The sequence below is a fragment of the Juglans regia genome, chromosome 9 (assembly GCF_001411555.2).
Source record: "Juglans regia cultivar Chandler chromosome 9, Walnut 2.0, whole genome shotgun sequence".
In the NCBI taxonomy this organism is placed as follows: domain Eukaryota; kingdom Viridiplantae; phylum Streptophyta; class Magnoliopsida; order Fagales; family Juglandaceae; genus Juglans; species Juglans regia.
This window is the reverse complement of record NC_049909.1, coordinates 12,618,835-12,636,523: the sequence shown is the minus strand read 5'-3', so window position 1 is coordinate 12,636,523 and position 17,689 is coordinate 12,618,835.

The window sequence follows — 17,689 nt, the reverse complement described above, 5'->3', positions numbered from 1 at the left end:
CAATTATAAAGCTATCAAATGATATGTTTAAATATCATTTTTTATTTTATTCTCAAACGTTTATACAAACTATGCCATCATTTCCAGAACACCAAGGGTACGTAGTTGAACCCAAAAAGATTCATGATCAAACTGCATGTCCTTAATAGGTGCATACCCATCAAATTCCTTGAGTATAACTAGATGCCTATCAAACATCCATGGACAACCTTTCTTCACCTTTAAAAAGTCAGCCTGAAATTGAAATTCGAAGACAATCATGTTGGTTTCCACTTCTGAAATACAAATACTCCATGTAATTTTCCATATTTTCATCATTGTATTGCGAAAAGCATCCATTCCTTAGCAATTTCAATACCAGTTTTTTCCTTATCAGTCAGTGATAAATTACTGCACAAAACTGAAATAGCCTCCGCCATATTAAGATTCACTACTAACCATCCACTGGAAAATCCAAGGAGAATACTTGCCCTTGACAAACTTTCCTCTCATCGTAGCAACCCGAGAGAGAGACACCTTAGTAACTATTTCCTTAATCGCCGGACACCTTAGTAATTGTTTTCTTAATCGCTGAAAAGTAAGTCTAGTATATAATCTGGGTACTGGGTGGGGTAAGTGCTTAAGGGTTCATGTCTTAATAGATCTAACTGTTGAAGTCCATGCCCTGAGCAGTCATTGTTGACTGCTCAGCGCTTAACCCTCAACCCCCAGCGCCCAACCACCTAATGAATGCAACAATAAATGCGTTCATACGTGAAGTAATGTGCCTATAAATTGAAACTTCAGACGAGAGCATCAAATACACCCAAAAGAAGAAAAGAAAAGAGAGAGAGCCGAGAGAGCTCTGAGAGAAAAGAAGAGAGTTGAGTTGAGTAGAGTGTGATCCTCCTCCTCTGTAATATTTTCTTGTGTGCCACTATTTATTAGTGAAGCTCTTTTCTGTGGATGTAGGCAGTTGCCGAACCACGTTAAATTCTTGGTGTCACTGAGTGCATGAGTGTACTCTTTTATTACCGCTTTTATCCCTTCCGCTGTGTTGATTTCCCCAACAAGTGGTATCAGAGTGTTTGTTGGAAGAAGTTTTTTACAGAAAACTCAGTTTTAGTGTGTAGCTCAGTTTTCAAATTTGAGAATACCACTGTGTTCGTCTCATCCAGACAAGAAAAGCGGTGGAAACCAGAGGCCAAACGGAGGCCGCACGCGCTCCCACGCGCCGTCTGAAGATCGGAGAGTGAGACCCACTCTCGACACGCGTCCCACGCGCCAGTAGAGTACCTAGCGCGTGAGTCCCACGCTCGGACACGCCCCACACGCGCTCCAGAGAGAGCCATTGCGCATGAAGTTCACGCGCCTGACGCGCCCCTGACTCCATAAAGCGCGTGAGGTACACGCGCCTACGCGTTCCACGCGCAGCAGAGGAGTTTCAGCGCGTGAGTTACACGCGCCTACGCGTTTTGTTCGCGCCACGCACTGCACGCGCGACAGAGTTCCTGTTTTGGTTCTTTTGCTCATTCCTTGTGCTATCTGAGTCCGATTTTGACGAAACAAGACTCGTTTCTAACAAAATCAGACGTTCCGGACACAACGGTGCTGTCCGTTTTGTGATATTCCACCTCGAAGATCCTGTACTTGCATTTTGTATTTAGAACAATCTAAATCCATGGAGGATTCAGCATCAGGCGCCATGATAAAGCTGACTGCCTCAAACTACAGTCTTTGGAGACCTCGAATGGAGGATCTCTTGAACTGTAAAGATCTGTTTGACCCTTTGGAAGATGAAGGGAAGAAGCCAGATGAAGTTACGGATCAAGTGTGGAGAAAGATGCACAAGAAGACTATTGGTCAGATCAGGCAATGGATTGACCATAGTGTTTTTCACCACGTGGCCCAGGAGACGGATGCATATAACCTCTGGAAAAAGTTAGAGGATATGTATCAGGCTAAAACTGCTCGAAACAAGGCCCTCTTGATGAGACGGCTTGTTAACTTGAAGTTGAAAAGCGATACCTCTGTTGCCGAGCATACTAGCGAGTTTCAAAACCTAGTTAACCAGCTCGGGTCCGTCAACCTGAATCTTGGCGATGAAGAACAAGCCCTGCTACTTCTCAGTTCATTACCAGACAGTTGGGAGACGCTGGTGGTCTCCCTAAGTAACTCTACTCCAGATGGCAAACTTACCATGACGATGGTTAAGGATGCTCTATTTAATGAGGAGGCCAGACGAAAAGAGACAAGCATGAATCAAACTCATGCCCTTGTCACCGAGAGTAGAGAAAGGCCTCAAGGTAATGATAGAGGGAGAAGTGGAGGCAGAAACAGAGGGAAGCCTCAACCACGTGGAAGGTCCAGCAGTAGCAGAAACCAGCAGACGGGTAACATGAAATGTTACCACTGTGGCAAAGAAGGCCACATGAGGAAACACTGCCGCAAGTTTTTAAGGGAGCAAGGTCAAAGCAGTAAGCTGAAAAAAGAAGATGGTGAAACCCTTGTCACTCTTTCGGGAGATGTGGCAATACTCTCCACCAGTGACGAGACGTGTCTGCACGTTGCAAACCATGATGTTGAGTGGGTGGTAGACACAACAGCATCATACCACGCCACTTCCCACAGTGAATTTTTCACTACGTACAAAGCAGGAGACTTTGGTACGGTAAGGATGGGGAACGCTAGTTCCTCGAAGATCGTGGGTGTTGGCGAAGTGCAGATAAAAACCAACGTTGGTTGCACCATGGTGTTGAAAGATGTTCGACACATTCCTGACCTTCGGCTCAACCTGATTTCCGGGACAGCCCTTGATCGACAGGGCTATGACAGCTACTTCAGCAAAGGCACTTGGAAGCTGTCACAAGGTGCCATGGTTGTCGCCCGAGGACATATTTGCGGTACGTTGTACAAGACCCATGTGAAGATCGGTTCTGATAGCCTCAATGCAGTGGAAGACGAGGCATCACCGAATCTGTGGCACAAGAGACTCGGACACATGGGTGAGAAAGGGTTAGATACGCTTGCAAAGAAGGCACTTATCAAATTTGCCAAAGGAACAGCGTTAAACCCTTGTGAGTACTGTTTGTTTGGCAAACAATGCAGAGTCTCGTTTAAATCCTCTACGAAGAGAAGATCAGAGTTGTTGAGTCTGGTACACTCTGATGTATGTGGTCCCATGGAAGAAGAGTCATTGGGAGGTAACAGATATTTCGTGACATTCATTGATGATGCTTCACGAAAAGTCTGGGTATATGTTTTGAAGTCAAAGGATCAGGTCTTCGAGCACTTCAAGAATTTCCACACCCTAGTGGAAAGAGAGACGGGAAAGAAGTTGAAGTGCCTGCGAACGGACAATGGAGGAGAATATGTCTCCAAAAGGTTCGCTGCATACTGCGCTGATCGCGGTATTCGACATGAGAAGACGGTCCCATATACCCCTCAGCACAATGGTGTAGCCGAAAGAATGAACCGGACCATCATTGAAAGAACAAGATGCATGCTCAGTATGGCCAAGTTACCAAAGCCATTCTGGGGTGAAGCTGTTCTAGCTGCCTGTTACCTGATCAACAGATCACCTTCTGCACCACTGGAATTTGAAATTCCTGAGAAGGTTTGGTCTGGAAAAGATGTCTCTTACTCTCACCTGAGAGTGTTTGGGTGCAAAGCCTTTGCACACGTATCCAAGGAGCTGAGACAGAAGCTCGATGTCAAGTCAACTCCATGTATCTTTGTTGGATATGGAGATGAAGAATTCGGATACAAGTTATGGGATCCAGTGACAAAGAAAATTGTCAGAAGTAGGGACATTGTGTTCTATGAAAACCAGAACATAGGAACTGAAGCTTCATCAAGAGAGCTTAGTTCCGATACTCCAAATCCTGCACCATTACAGTCCGCCACAGATAATGAGGAAATGCAGGATCGAGATCCAGAAGCAGAAGAAGAAGCTCAGGGTGTCGAGCAGGGGGAGCAAGAATCCTCTCCACCAGCAGCTGGTGTACCACCACAAGGGTTAGATGGTGACGAACCTCCTTTGGTTGATGAACCATGAAGATCGGCAAGAGGCCGCCTACTGATTCCGTCGAGGAGATATCCGGAATCAGACTATATTCTGCTTACTGATGAGGGGGAGCCAGAGAGTTTCCAGGAAGTTCAAACTCATGCTGATAGAAGCCTATGGGTGCAGGCAATGCAAGAAGAGATGAGTTCTTTGCAGAAAAATCAGACCTATGAGTTGGTGAAACTTCCTGAAGGAAAGAAAGCCCTAAAGAACAAATGGGTATTCAAGCTGAAGAAAGATGGCCAAGGAAAGCTGATGAAGCACAAGGCCAGATTGGTTGTCAAAGGATTCCAACAGAAGAAGGGAATCGACTTTGACGAAATATTTTCTCCGGTGGTGAAAATGATGTCGATCCGAGTCATACTCGGATTGGTAGCCAGCTTGAATTTGGAACTCGAACAGATGGATGTGAAGACAGCCTTTCTCCATGGAGATTTGGAGGAGGAGATCTATATGGAGCAACCAGAAGGGTTTGCAGCTCTAGGGAAAGATCACTTAGTCTGCAGGCTGAAGAAGAGTCTCTATGGCCTCAAGCAAGCGCCGAGGCAATGGTACAAGAAGTTCGACTCATTCATGATGAGTTATGGTTACAAGAGACTTGTTGCAGATCAATGTGTCTATGTTCGAAGGTTCCAGAATGACAAGTTTGTCATACTCCTTCTTTACGTTGATGATATGTTAATCGTTGGTGAGGATAGGTCCATGATTAACAAACTAAAGAAGGAACTATCCAAGTCCTTTGACATGAAGGACTTAGGCCCAGCACAGCAAATTTTGGGCATGAAGATTGTTCGTGATAGGAAAGCCAAAAGGATGTGGCTATCACAACAAAAATATGTTGAACAGGTCATTAGACGTTTCAACATGGGAGATGCTAAGCCAGTCAAAACTCCACTTGCAAACCACTTCAAATTGAGCAAGAGCTCGTGTCCTTCTTCAAAGAAAGAGATTGAAGAAATGGAAGCAATCCCCTACTCTTCAGCAGTAGGAAGCCTGATGTATGCAATGGTTTGTACCAGACCAGATATTGCTCATGCTGTAGGCATGGTGAGCAGATTCCTTTCAAATCCAGGAAAGGATCATTGGGAAGCAGTCAAGTGGATTCTCAGGTACCTGAAAGGTACATCGAATATGTGCTTGTGTTTTGGGAGAGCTAAACCAGTTTTGGAAGGCTATACAGATTCAGATATGGCAGGAGATCTGGATAGCAGGAAATCTACTTCGGGATTTCTCTTTACCTTTGCAGGAGGAGCTGTCTCTTGGCAGTCCAAGTTGCAGAAGTGTGTTGCTTTATCTACAACAGAGGCAGAGTACATTGCCGCAGCGGAAGCTGGGAAAGAGATGTTGTGGATGAAGCGTTTTCTCCAAGAACTAGGAGTTAGTCAAGAAGACTACAAGGTACATTGTGATAGTCAAAGTGCTCTAGACTTGAGCAAGAATTCAATGTACCCCTCCCGCACCAAGCATATTGATATCCGCTATCATTGGATACGCGAAGCGATGGAACAACAGCTGTTGAAGCTTGTGAAGATCCATACGAAAGAGAATCCAGCAGACATGCTGACGAAGGTGGTTACAAGTGAGAAGATTGAGCTATGCAGAGACATAGCTGGGATGGAGAACATATAGGTAAATGGGCATGGAGGGGGAGAATTGTTGAAGTCCATGCCCTGAGCAGTCATTGTTGACTGCTCAGCGCTTAACCCTCAACCCCCAGCGCCCAACCACCTAATGAATGCAACAATAAATGCGTTCATACGTGAAGTAATGTGCCTATAAATTGAAACTTCAGACGAGAGCATCAAATACACCCAAAAGAAGAAAAGAAAAGAGAGAGAGCCGAGAGAGCTCTGAGAGAAAAGAAGAGAGTTGAGTTGAGTAGAGTGTGATCCTCCTCCTCTGTAATATTTTCTTGTGTGCCACTATTTATTAGTGAAGCTCTTTTCTGTGGATGTAGGCAGTTGCCGAACCACGTTAAATTCTTGGTGTCACTGAGTGCATGAGTGTACTCTTTTATTACCGCTTTTATCCCTTCCGCTGTGTTGATTTCCCCAACACTAACCAAACCTTTGGTTAGAGGGTTGAATGTTAAAATTGGTGCAATGCCTACATGGGTTACATGTAAATATGAGAGGTTGCCAAAGTTTTACTTCTCTTGTGGGGTCATTCTACATGGGGATTCTAGTTGAGTAAAACTTAATGATAACCCCAATTCTCTAGAATAACGTAAGCAATATGAAGTATAGCTTAGAGCTTCACAATTGTCAGGACAGAAATTTGTTGGATATACCCCTGATTATGTGTCTGCATTATCGGAGGAGATGGTAGAAGAAAGTGAGTAGAGGATCGGTGGCACCATTACTGAGGGTGCATGAAATTCAGTCACAGTTTGTCTGCCTTCAAAGGAGAAGGGAAAAGATGGTATGTGATATTCAAAATTTGAACTCTGGTCATCAGATAACAACTGCCATAATGGTAACTGATGTGGACAAACGGTTGACAAAACTTCCAAGTGCGTGTGTGACTCTCATTCTAACTTCAAGGTTAACAGTGAGAAAATGGATGGACTTATGGAAAAACTGAAGTTTCTAGGCCTCGTTTGTTTTCACAACACATCTTATATCATTTTATCTAATTATTACAACTTTATCAAATTCTCACACAAAATAAAATAAAAAATTCAATTTTTTCAAATCCTAAAATAATAATTATATTAAAAAATATATTCTAACAATATTTTTTTTAATTTTGAACTTTTATCTCAACTCATCTTATATGCAAAAACAAACGAGACTAAGCAAGCAAAAGATGTATCTACTGATAATGTTCTGGAACTCAATGTGATCTCTGATAAATAGACCAGGTCTTGAAAGAGAAGGGCTAGACTATGAAATAATAATCCACAATCTAAGACATCTCAATATAAATGCTCAAACAGGAAGGTTAGGGAAGTAAATACCCATTTCTTTAAGAAACTGGATGTTAAAGTACAAGTTGACAGAAAGAATCTCAAATCTCTCCCTGATCTAACAGTCTCCGTTAAGCATTATGAATATCATAAGTTGGAACTGTCGAGGGTTCAGGAACCCTTGCACAATTCATGCATTTCGCCAATTGGTGAAAAATTCGAATTCGGACATTCTATTTCTTATGGAAACAAAATCTCAGAGAAATATGATGGTTAGTTTGTTGTTACGTTTTTGTTTGACTAATATTTTTACACTTGATAGTGTGGGGAGTAAGGGTGATTTAGCATTGTATTGGAAGGCTGAGAATGGGCTGGACATACAAAATTATTTTCTACATTATATAAATGCTATAGTTACTAATGTTGGAATTGATATGGTGTGGAAGTTTACTGGTTTTTATGGTTGTCCTGATGTCTCAAAGTGTGATGAGGGCATGCAACTATTAAAGGTTCTCAAGGATTTACCTGCTCTTCCATGGTTATGTGTTGGTGATTTTAATGAGATCCTTTGTCAATCTGAAAGTTTGGAGCAACGTGGAGATCTCCATGTCAAATGGAAAAATTTCAAGAAATTTTGGAGGATTGTGAATTGCATAGTCTTGATTTTACTGGTCCGGGATATACATTGTGTAACAATAGGAAAGATTCTTCTTTTACTAAGGAGAGATTGGACATAATGGTTGCTAACAAGAAGTGGATTGACAGCCATGTTCATATGGACATTCTAGTCTTGTCAAATTGTTGTTCAGATCATTGCTCACTTTTGATGAAAATGGGTGAAAAAAATAAGGTGGAAAGAAAGGTGAAGCCCTTTAGATTTAAATCAAGTTAGACTTTATATGAGGATTATTGTCAAATTGTGGAGAATATCTGGTTTGATATTCAAACAAATAAAAACAAGATTAATGTAATACAACAGAAATTAAGAAGTTGTCGAGCACACTTTAGAAGATAGAAGATTGATAATAGTAACAAAGTAAAGAAGGCAATCAAAGAAAAATCTGTAATTCTCTCTCAATATCAAGAACAGGGTGATTCTACAAGTGTGGAGGTTGTTAAACAACTTCGAGAAGATATTGATTATTTGTTAGAAAAGGAAGAGATAGCATGGAAACAAAGGGCTAAGTAGTAGTGGCTAAAGCATGGAGATCAAAATTCTAAAATTTTCCATTATGTACAAACCAAAGAAGAAAGGTGAACCATATAAACATTGTGGAAGATGAAAGTGGTAGAGGTTTTTAGAATCAGCATGAACTTGGTAAGGCTTTTACTAATTATTTTAAATCTGTTTATGCTACTTCACATCCCACAGGAATTACAAACATGCTTAATGGATTCACTACTCAAGTTCTTAGAGAATTCATTGATTCATTGGATATGCCATATACTGGAGAAGAAGTTCGAAATGCACTATTTCAGATGGATCCATTGAAGCCTCCAGGGCTTGATGGTTTTTCAACATGTTTCTATCAAAAGTATTGGACAATAGTAGGAGAACAGATTATCAAAGCAGTTTTGGAACTTCTTAACCCTCGTTTGGATTCAGAAATGAGATAAAATGAGTTGAGATGATTTGTGAATAGTAGTGAGATTGTTGAGTTGAGATGAGATGATATGATATGAGATGAGATGATTTTTAAAAATTTATGTTTTAGATTAGGAAGTGAGATGAGATGGTTTTAACTTTATGGAGATTTGATAGATGTGGGTCCCATCAATTATTGCATAGTATTTGTAATGATTTTGTTTTATTTATAAATATATTTATAAATAATAATAGTAATTTATAAATTACCTACTCAAATATAATTTTTTATAAGATGTTTTATAATAATATTATAAGATGAGAATATTTTTATTAAAATATATTAATTTAATAAAATTGATTTTTTTTTATTTTTGCCAAGAAAATAATTAAATAATTATTTATATATTTATAAAATACTTTTTATCAAAATATTGTGCTTAAAATTATTTTTCATTTTCAAGTACTTATTGTCATTCTGCCTAGCTTTTCCACTTATTTTACGCAAACACCGTATGTATGCACATTCTTAATTGAAAATTACTCATATTTGTTTTGGAAAAACTCTATCCTATAATGTTCACAACAACTCGGCATAGAAGAAAGAAAATGTTGAATCTATGTATCTATTTTATGGTATGTCTCATATAAAATCACTTTAATATATAATTTTATTATTATAAAAATTACGTATGGACCAATTATTTATTAAAATAAATTTCGAGCTAGACCTTCTAAAATATTGATGCTAATATGTTTTGAACTGTGCTACAAATTTTTCCGTATATGTAAATAAGTAATCTATCTCGAGACACATTAAAAAATATATTTATAAATATATATTTTTTTATTGATAAATATATTTACCAATTAATAAATTACCAACCCAAAAGAAAATATATTTATTTATAATTTTCATAGCAAATTATAAATCAGCTCACAATTTCCTCTAGACGTCGAAGGCATGGTTCACGCGGGAGGAGGAGATTTGAGGAACTGCACCTTTGCGGAGGTGCGTAGAAGGAAGGGCACGCATGAGGGGAAGGGGTCTTGTTGATTTCTAGACGTTGGAGATTCGTCTCTCTTGTTGAATATTGTGGTATGCAAAAGCAAAAAAGTCTGAGAAGTATACAGGAAGATGACAACCTTTTTTATCTTTAGTTTTTTTGTCGTTAGTGAAAATATTGTGAAACATCTCAATGATTTCAAAACAGCCATTTGGATTGAGAAGTGTTTTACTGTACAAGTAGAGATGAGATTGTTTCATCTCGTCTCCAAATCCAAACCACGCTCACAGTGGGGAATGAGATACTATTAATGAAACTTTTATCTGTTTGATCTCAAAGAAGAAGTCTCCTATAAAAGTGACTGATTATAGGCCTATTAGCTTGTATAATGTCTCATACAGATATGCTCCAAAGTACTTGCTAATAGGTTCAAACCAATATTGCCTCATATTATCAGTCAGTGTCAAAGTGCATTTGTTGTTGGTAGGCTCATAACTGATAATATTTTGGTTGCTTATTAGATTCTGCATATTATGTCCACGAAGATGAAAGGAAGGGAATGATATATGGCTTTAAAGCTTGATATGAGTAAATCATATGATCGAATGAAGTGGCCATTTATAAAATTCGTATTGGAAAAAATGGGATTTCCTTTGAAGTGGATCATTGGTGTTATGCATTGTTTGAAATTTGTTTCCTACTCAATTCTTGTGAATGAGATTCCTTGTGAGAAATTCTTTCCCTCAAAAGGGTTGAGGCAAGGGGAACCTCTCTCCCCTTACCTTTTTATCCTATGTGCCGAAATATTAAGTCATTCACTGTTGAAAGTAGAAAAGCAAGGTAGGATATGTGGGGTTCTAGTTGGAAGGGGACGTGTTCGTATACAACTTCTTCTATTTGCTGATGATAGCTTGTTATTCTATAAATCTAATATAAATGTACGGTTGAGTATACCGAAAATATTGGAAGCGTATGAGGCTGCCTCTGGTCAAATGTTAAAAAAAGAAAAAACAACAATATCTTTTAGTAAGAACACCAAGTTAATGACTCAACAGTACCTTATAAGTACCATTGGGGGTAAAGGTTAAGAATTGTTATGAAAAGTATCTTGGTCTTCCTATGTCGATTGGGAGAAGCAAGGTTAAGACTTTTAAATATATTCTTGATAAGGTGTGGCGAGAAATTGGCAATTGGAAGATGAAATTTCTTTCACAAGCTGGAAAAGAAGTGCTCATCAAGGTTGTTGTGCAGGCCATTTCTACCTATTTTATGAGTGTATTTGCATTGCCACGAGGTTTGTTTTGTAAAATAACAAAATTGATTCAAAGATTTTGGTGGGGAATTCAACAAGAAGATAAAAAAACTCAATGGGTGAACTGGTCAAAGATGTTCAAGTCCAAAGGTGCATGTGGTTTGAGATTTCGAGATTTTGAATGTTTTAACAAGGCCCTGCTTGTTAAGCAGGGATGGAGACTTATTCAGCATCCAAATTCGTTGATGGCAAGGGTGATGTAAACTAAGTATTATCATAATGGAGTTTAATAATTCATTGTTGGGTAATAATCCCTCGTATGCTTGGAGGAGTATTCATAGGACTAGGAAGTTGTTAAATGAAGGTCTAATTTGGAGAATTGGTAATGGAAGGAAGGTCTCTATTTGGACATATAAGTGGATCCCAAAACCTAGCACATTTGCAATTCAAACCCCCACTTGTTGAGTTATCAAGAACAACAAAGGTAGTCTCGTTTGTTTTCAGAAAACATCTCATCTCATCATTACAACTTTTCTAAATCTCCACACAAAATAAAATAAACAATTCAACTTTTTCAAATCTCAAAATAAAAATAATATTAAAAAATATATTCTAACAATATTTTATTCAATTTTTTAATTTTAATCTCAACTCATCTCATCTCTGAAAACAAACGAGCCCTCTTCATTGATTCTGAGAGTTGGACATGAAATACTGACATGGTGAATGACAACTTTGATCTTATTGATGCAGCTGCTATATTACAAATACCTTTAAGCATGTTGAATAGTGATGATACACTGATATTGAACTATACCAAATCTGGTACTTTTTTTGTAAGAAGTGCTTACCATTTGTAGAAAATGTTGATGGATAGGGAAAGAGGTGAATCTTCTAAGGACAGTGTAACTGCTTTTGATTGGTGTTGGAAAAATCAACACAGCGGAAGGGATAAAAGCGGTAATAAAATAGTACACTCACGCACTCAGTGACACCAAGAATTTAACGTGGTTCGGCAACTGCCTACATCCACAGAAAAGAACTTCACTAATAAATAGTGGAACACAAGAAAATATTACAGAGGAGGAGGATCACACTCCACTCAACTCAACTCTCTTCTTTTCTTTCAGAGCTCTCTCGGCTCTTTCTCTTTTCTTTTCTCCTTGGGTGTGTATATCTCTCGCCAGAAGCCTCCTCAATTTATAGATGCATTGCTTCACGTATGAATGCATTTATTGTTGCATTCAATGGATAGATGAGAGCTGGGCGTTGGAGGTTGAGCAGCAAGCAGCCATTGTGGACTGCTTGCTTGGGCAGGGATTTCAACAATTCTCCCCCTCCATGCCCATTTACCTATATGCTATCCATCCCAGCTATGTCTCTGCATAGCTCAAGCTTCTCACTTGTAACCACCTTCGTCAGCATATCCACTGGATTCTCTTTCGTATGGATTTTCACAAGCTTCAATAGCTATTGTTCCATCGCTTCGCGTATCCAATGATAGCGGATGTCAATATGCTTGGTACGGGAGTGGTACATTGAATTCTTGCTCAAGTCTAGAGCACTTTGACTATCACAATGTACCTTGTAGTCTTCTTGACTAACCCCTAGTTCTTGGAGAAAACGCTTCATCCACAACATCTCTTTCCCAGCTTTTGCTGCAGCAATGTACTCTGCCTCTGTTGTAGATAAAGCAATACACTTCTGCAGCTTGGACTGCCAAGAGACAGCTCCTCCTGCAAAGGTGAAAAGAAATCCTGAAGTAGATTTCCTGTTATCCAGATCTCCTGCCATATCTGAATCTGTATAGCCTTCCAAAACTGGTTTAGCTCCCCCAAAACACAAGCACATATTCGATGTACCTTTCAGGTACCTGAGAATCCACTTGACTGCTTCCCAATGATCATTTCCTGGATTTGAAAGGAATCTGCTCATCATGCCTACAGCATGAGCAATATCTGGTCTGGTACAAACCATTGCATACATCAGGCTTCCTACTGCTGAAGAGTAGGGGACTGCTTCCATTTCTTCAATCTCTTTCTTTGAAGAAGGACACGAGCTCTTGCTCAACTTGAAGTGGTTTGCAAGTGGAGTTTTGACTGGCTTAGCATCTCCCATGTTGAAACGTCTAATAACCTGTTCAACATATTTTTGTTGTGATAGCCACACCCTTTTGACTTTTCTATCACGAACAATCTTCATGCCCAAAATTTGTTGTGCTGGGCCTAAGTCCTTCATGTCAAAGGACTTTGATAGTTCCTTCTTTAGTTTGTTAATCATGGACCTATCCTCACCAACGATTAACATATCATCAACGTAAAGAAGGAGTATGACAAACTTGTCATCCTGGAACCTTAGAACACAGACACACTGATCTACAACAAGTCTCTTGTAACCATGACTCATCATGAATGAGTCGAACTTCTTGTACCATTGCCTCGGAGCTTGCTTGAGGCCATAGAGACTCTTCTTTAGCTTGCAGACTAAGTGATTTTTTCCTGGAGCTGCAAACCCTTCTGGTTGCTCCATATAGATTTCCTCCTCCAAATCTCCATGGAAAAAGGCTGTCTTCACATCCATCTGTTCGAGTTCCAAATTCAAGCTGGCTACCAATCCGAGTATGACTCGGATCGACATCATTTTCACCACCGGAGAAAATATCTCGTCAAAATCGATTCCCTTCTTCTGCTGGAATCCTTTGACAACCAATCTGGCCTTGTGCTTCATCAACTTTCCTTGGCCATTTTTCTTCAGCTTGAACAACCATTTGTTCTTTAGGGCTTTCTTTCCTTCAGGAAGTTTCACCAACTCATAGGTCTGATTTTTCTACAAAGAACTCATCTCTTCTTGCATTGCCTGCACCCATAGGCTTCTATCAGTATGAGTTTGAACTTCCTGGAATCTCTCTGGCTCCCCCTCATCAGTAAGCAGAATATAGTCTGATTCCGGATATCTCCTCGACGGAATCAGTAGGCGGCCTCTTGCCGATCTTCTTGGTTCATCAACCAAAGCAGGTTCGTCACCATCTAACCCTTGTGGTGGTACACCAGCTGCTGGTGGAGAGGATTCTTGCTCCCCCTGCTCGACACCCTGAGCTTCTTCTTCTGCTTTTGAATCTCGATCCTGCATATTCTCATTATCTGTGGCGGACTGTAATGGTGCAGGATTTGGAGTATCGGAACTAAGCTCTCTTGATGAAGCTTCAGTTCCTATGTTCTGGTTTTCATGAAACACAACGTCCCTACTTCTGACAATTTTCTTTGTCACTGGATCCCATAATTTGTATCCGAATTCTTCATCTCCATATCCAACAAAGATACATGGAGTTGACTTGACATTGAGCTTCTGTCTCAGCTCATTGGATACGTGTGCAAAGGCTTTTCACCCAAACACTCTCAGGTGAGAGTAAGAGACATATTTTCCAGACCAAACATTTTCAGGAATTTCAAATTCCAGTGGTGCAGAAGGTGATCTGTTGATCAGGTAACAGGCAGCTAGAACAGCTTCACCCCAGAATGGCTTTGGTAACTTGGCCATACTGAGCATGCATCTTGTTCTTTCAATGATGGTCCGGTTTATTCTTTCGGCTACACCATTGTGCTGAGGGGTATATGGGACCGTCTTCTCATGTCGAATACCGCGATCAGCGCAGTATGCATCGAACCTTTTGGAGACATATTCTCCTCCATTGTCCGTTCGCAGGCACTTCAACTTCTTTCCTGTCTCTCTTTCCACTAGGGTGTGGAAATTCTTGAAGTGCTCGAAGACCTGATCCTTTGACTTCAAAACATATACCCAGACTTTTCGTGAAGCATCATCAATGAATGTCACGAAATATCTGTTACCTCCCAATGACTCTTCTTCCATGGGACCACATACATCAGAGTGTACCAGACTCAACAACTCTGATCTTCTCTTCGTAGAGGATTTAAACGAGACTCTGCATTGTTTGCCAAACAAACAGTACTCACAAGGGTTTAACGCTGTTCCTTTGGCAACTTTGATGAGTGCCTTCTTCGCAAGCGTATCCAACCCTTTCTCACCCATGTGTCCGAGTCTCTTGTGCCACAGATTCGGTGATGCCTCGTCTTCCACTGCATTGAGGCTATCAGAACCGATCTTCACATGGGTCTTGTACAACGTACCGCAAATATGTCCTCGGGCGACAACCATGACACCTTGTGACAGCTTTCAAGTGTCTTTGCTGAAGTAGCTGTCATAGCCCTGTCGATCAAGGGTTGTCCCGGAAATCAGGTTGAGCCGAAGGTCAGGAATGTGTCGAACATCTTTCAACACCATGGTGCAACCAACGTTGGTTTTTATCTGCACTTGCCAATTCCCACAATCTTCGAGGAACTGGCATTCCCCATCCTTACGTACCAAAGTCTCCTGCTTTGTACGTAGTGAAAAATTCATTGTGGGAAGTGGCGTGGTATGATGCTGCTGTGTCTACCACCCACTCAACATCATGGCTTGCAACGTGCAGACACGTCTCGTCACTGGTGGAGAGTATTGCCACATCTCCAGAAAGAGTGACAAGGGTTTCACCATCTTCTTTCTTCAGCTTACTACTTTGACCTTGCTCCCTTAAAAACTTGCGGCAGTGTTTCCTCATGTGGCCTTCTTTGCCACAATGGTAACATTTCATGTTACCCATCTGCTGGTTCCTGCTACTGCTGGACCTTCCACGTGGTTGAGGCTTCCCTCTGTTTCTGCCTCCACTTCTCCCTCTATCATTACCTTGAGGCCTTTCTCTACTCTCGGTGACAAGGGCATGAGTTTGATTCATGCTTGTCTCTTTTCGTCTGGCCTCCTCATTAAATAGGGCATCCTTAACCATCGTCATGGTAAGTTTGCCATCTGGAGTAGAGTTACTTAGGGAGACCACCAGCGTCTCCCAACTGTCTGGTAATGAACTGAGAAGTAGCAGGGCTTGTTCTTCATCACCAAGATTTAGGTTGACGGACCCGAGCTGGTTAACTAGATTTTGAAACTCGCTAGTATGCTCGGCAATAGAGGTATCGCTTTTCAACTTCAAGTTAACAAGCCGTCTCATCAAGAGGGCCTTGTTTCGAGCAGTTTTAGCCTGATACATATCTTCTAACTTTTTGCAGAGGTTATATGCATCCGTCTCCTGGGCCACGTGGTGAAAAACACTATGGTCAATCCATTGCCTGATCTGACCAATAGTCTTCTTGTGCATCTTTCTCCACACTTGATCCGTAACTTCATCTGGCTTTTTCCCTTCATCTTCCAAAGGGTCAAACAGATCTTTACAGTTCAAGAGATCCTCCATTCGAGGTCTCCAAAGACTGTAGTTTGAGGCAGTCAGCTTTATCATGGCGTCTGATGTTGAATCCTCCATGGATTTAGACTGTTCTAAATACAAAATGCAAGTATAGGATCTTTGAGGTGAAATATCACAAAACGGACAGCACCATTGTGTCCGGAACGTCTGATTTTGTTGGAAACGAGTATTGTTTCGTCAAAATCGGACTCAGATAGCACAATGAATGAGCAAAAGAACCAAAACAGGAACTCTGTCGCGCGTGCAGTGCGTGGCGCGAACAAAACGCGTAGGCGCGTGTACCTCACGCGCAGGAACTCCTCTGGTGCGTGGAAAGCGTAGGCGCGTGTACCTCACGCGCTTTATGGAGTCAGGGACAAGTCAGGGGCGTGAACTTCACGCGCAAGGTCTTCCCTGGAGCGCGTGTGGCGCGTGTATGAGCGTGGGACTCACGCGCTCGATACTCTTCTGGGCGCGTGGGACGCGTGTCGAGAGTGGGTCTCACTCTCCGATCTTCAGACGGTGCGTGGGGGAGCGTGCGGTCTCCGTTCAGCCTCTGGTTTTCACCGCTTTTCTTGTCTGGATGAGACGAACACAGTGGTATGCTCAAATTTTAAAACTGAGCTACGCACTAAAACCGAGTTTTTTGTAAAAAAATTCATTCCAACAAACGCTCTGATACCACTTGTTGGAAAAATCAACACAGCGGAAGGGATAAAAGCGGTAATAAAATAGTACACTCACGCACTCAATGACACCAAGAATTTACCGTGGTTTGACAACTGCCTACATCCACAGAAAAGAACTTCACTAATAAATAGTGGAACACAAGAAAATATTACAGAGGAGGAGGATCACACTCCACTCAACTCAACTCTCTTCTTTTCTTTCAGAACTCTCTCGGCTCTTTCTCTTTTCTTTTCTCCTTGGGTGTGTATATCTCTCGCCAGAAGCCTCCTCAATTTATAGATGCATTGCTTCACGTATGAATGCATTTATTGTTGCATTCAATGGACAGTTGAGAGCTGGGCGTTGGAGGTTGAGCAGCAAGCAGCCATTGTGGACTGCTTGCTTGGGCAGAGATTTCAACAATTGGAAGAGATTATGGCAACTAAATACTCCCAATGCAGTTAAGGTTTTCCTATGGAAAGCATGTCATAATGGCTAGAAAACTTATTGAAGAAGAAGGTCCTTGAATCTGATCTTTGTCCTATATTTGATATTGTTAAGGAAGATCTTTTGCATGCATTATGGTCTTGTGCAGCTACAAGGGATGTGTGAAGTGTTTCCAATAGAAAAATACAAAAAATGGATAGTTGTTTCCTGCATTTTATGGATCTTATTGAGTTTCTGTTGAGTATATTAGATGATAATGAATTTGCTAAGGTGGGTGTTATAATGAGAAAGATCTGGTTTCATAGAAATGCTGTCGTTTATGAAGGGTCTTTTTTGCATCCAAATATTTTAGTGGCACAAGCAAGGGATCAACTGCAGAATTATCAACAAGCCATATGTGATTTGGTCTCTTCTAGCTGTAGGAATCAAAATGTGCAACGCCACTGAAGTCCACCTGAATATAGTTAGGTTAAAGCTAATTGGGATGTG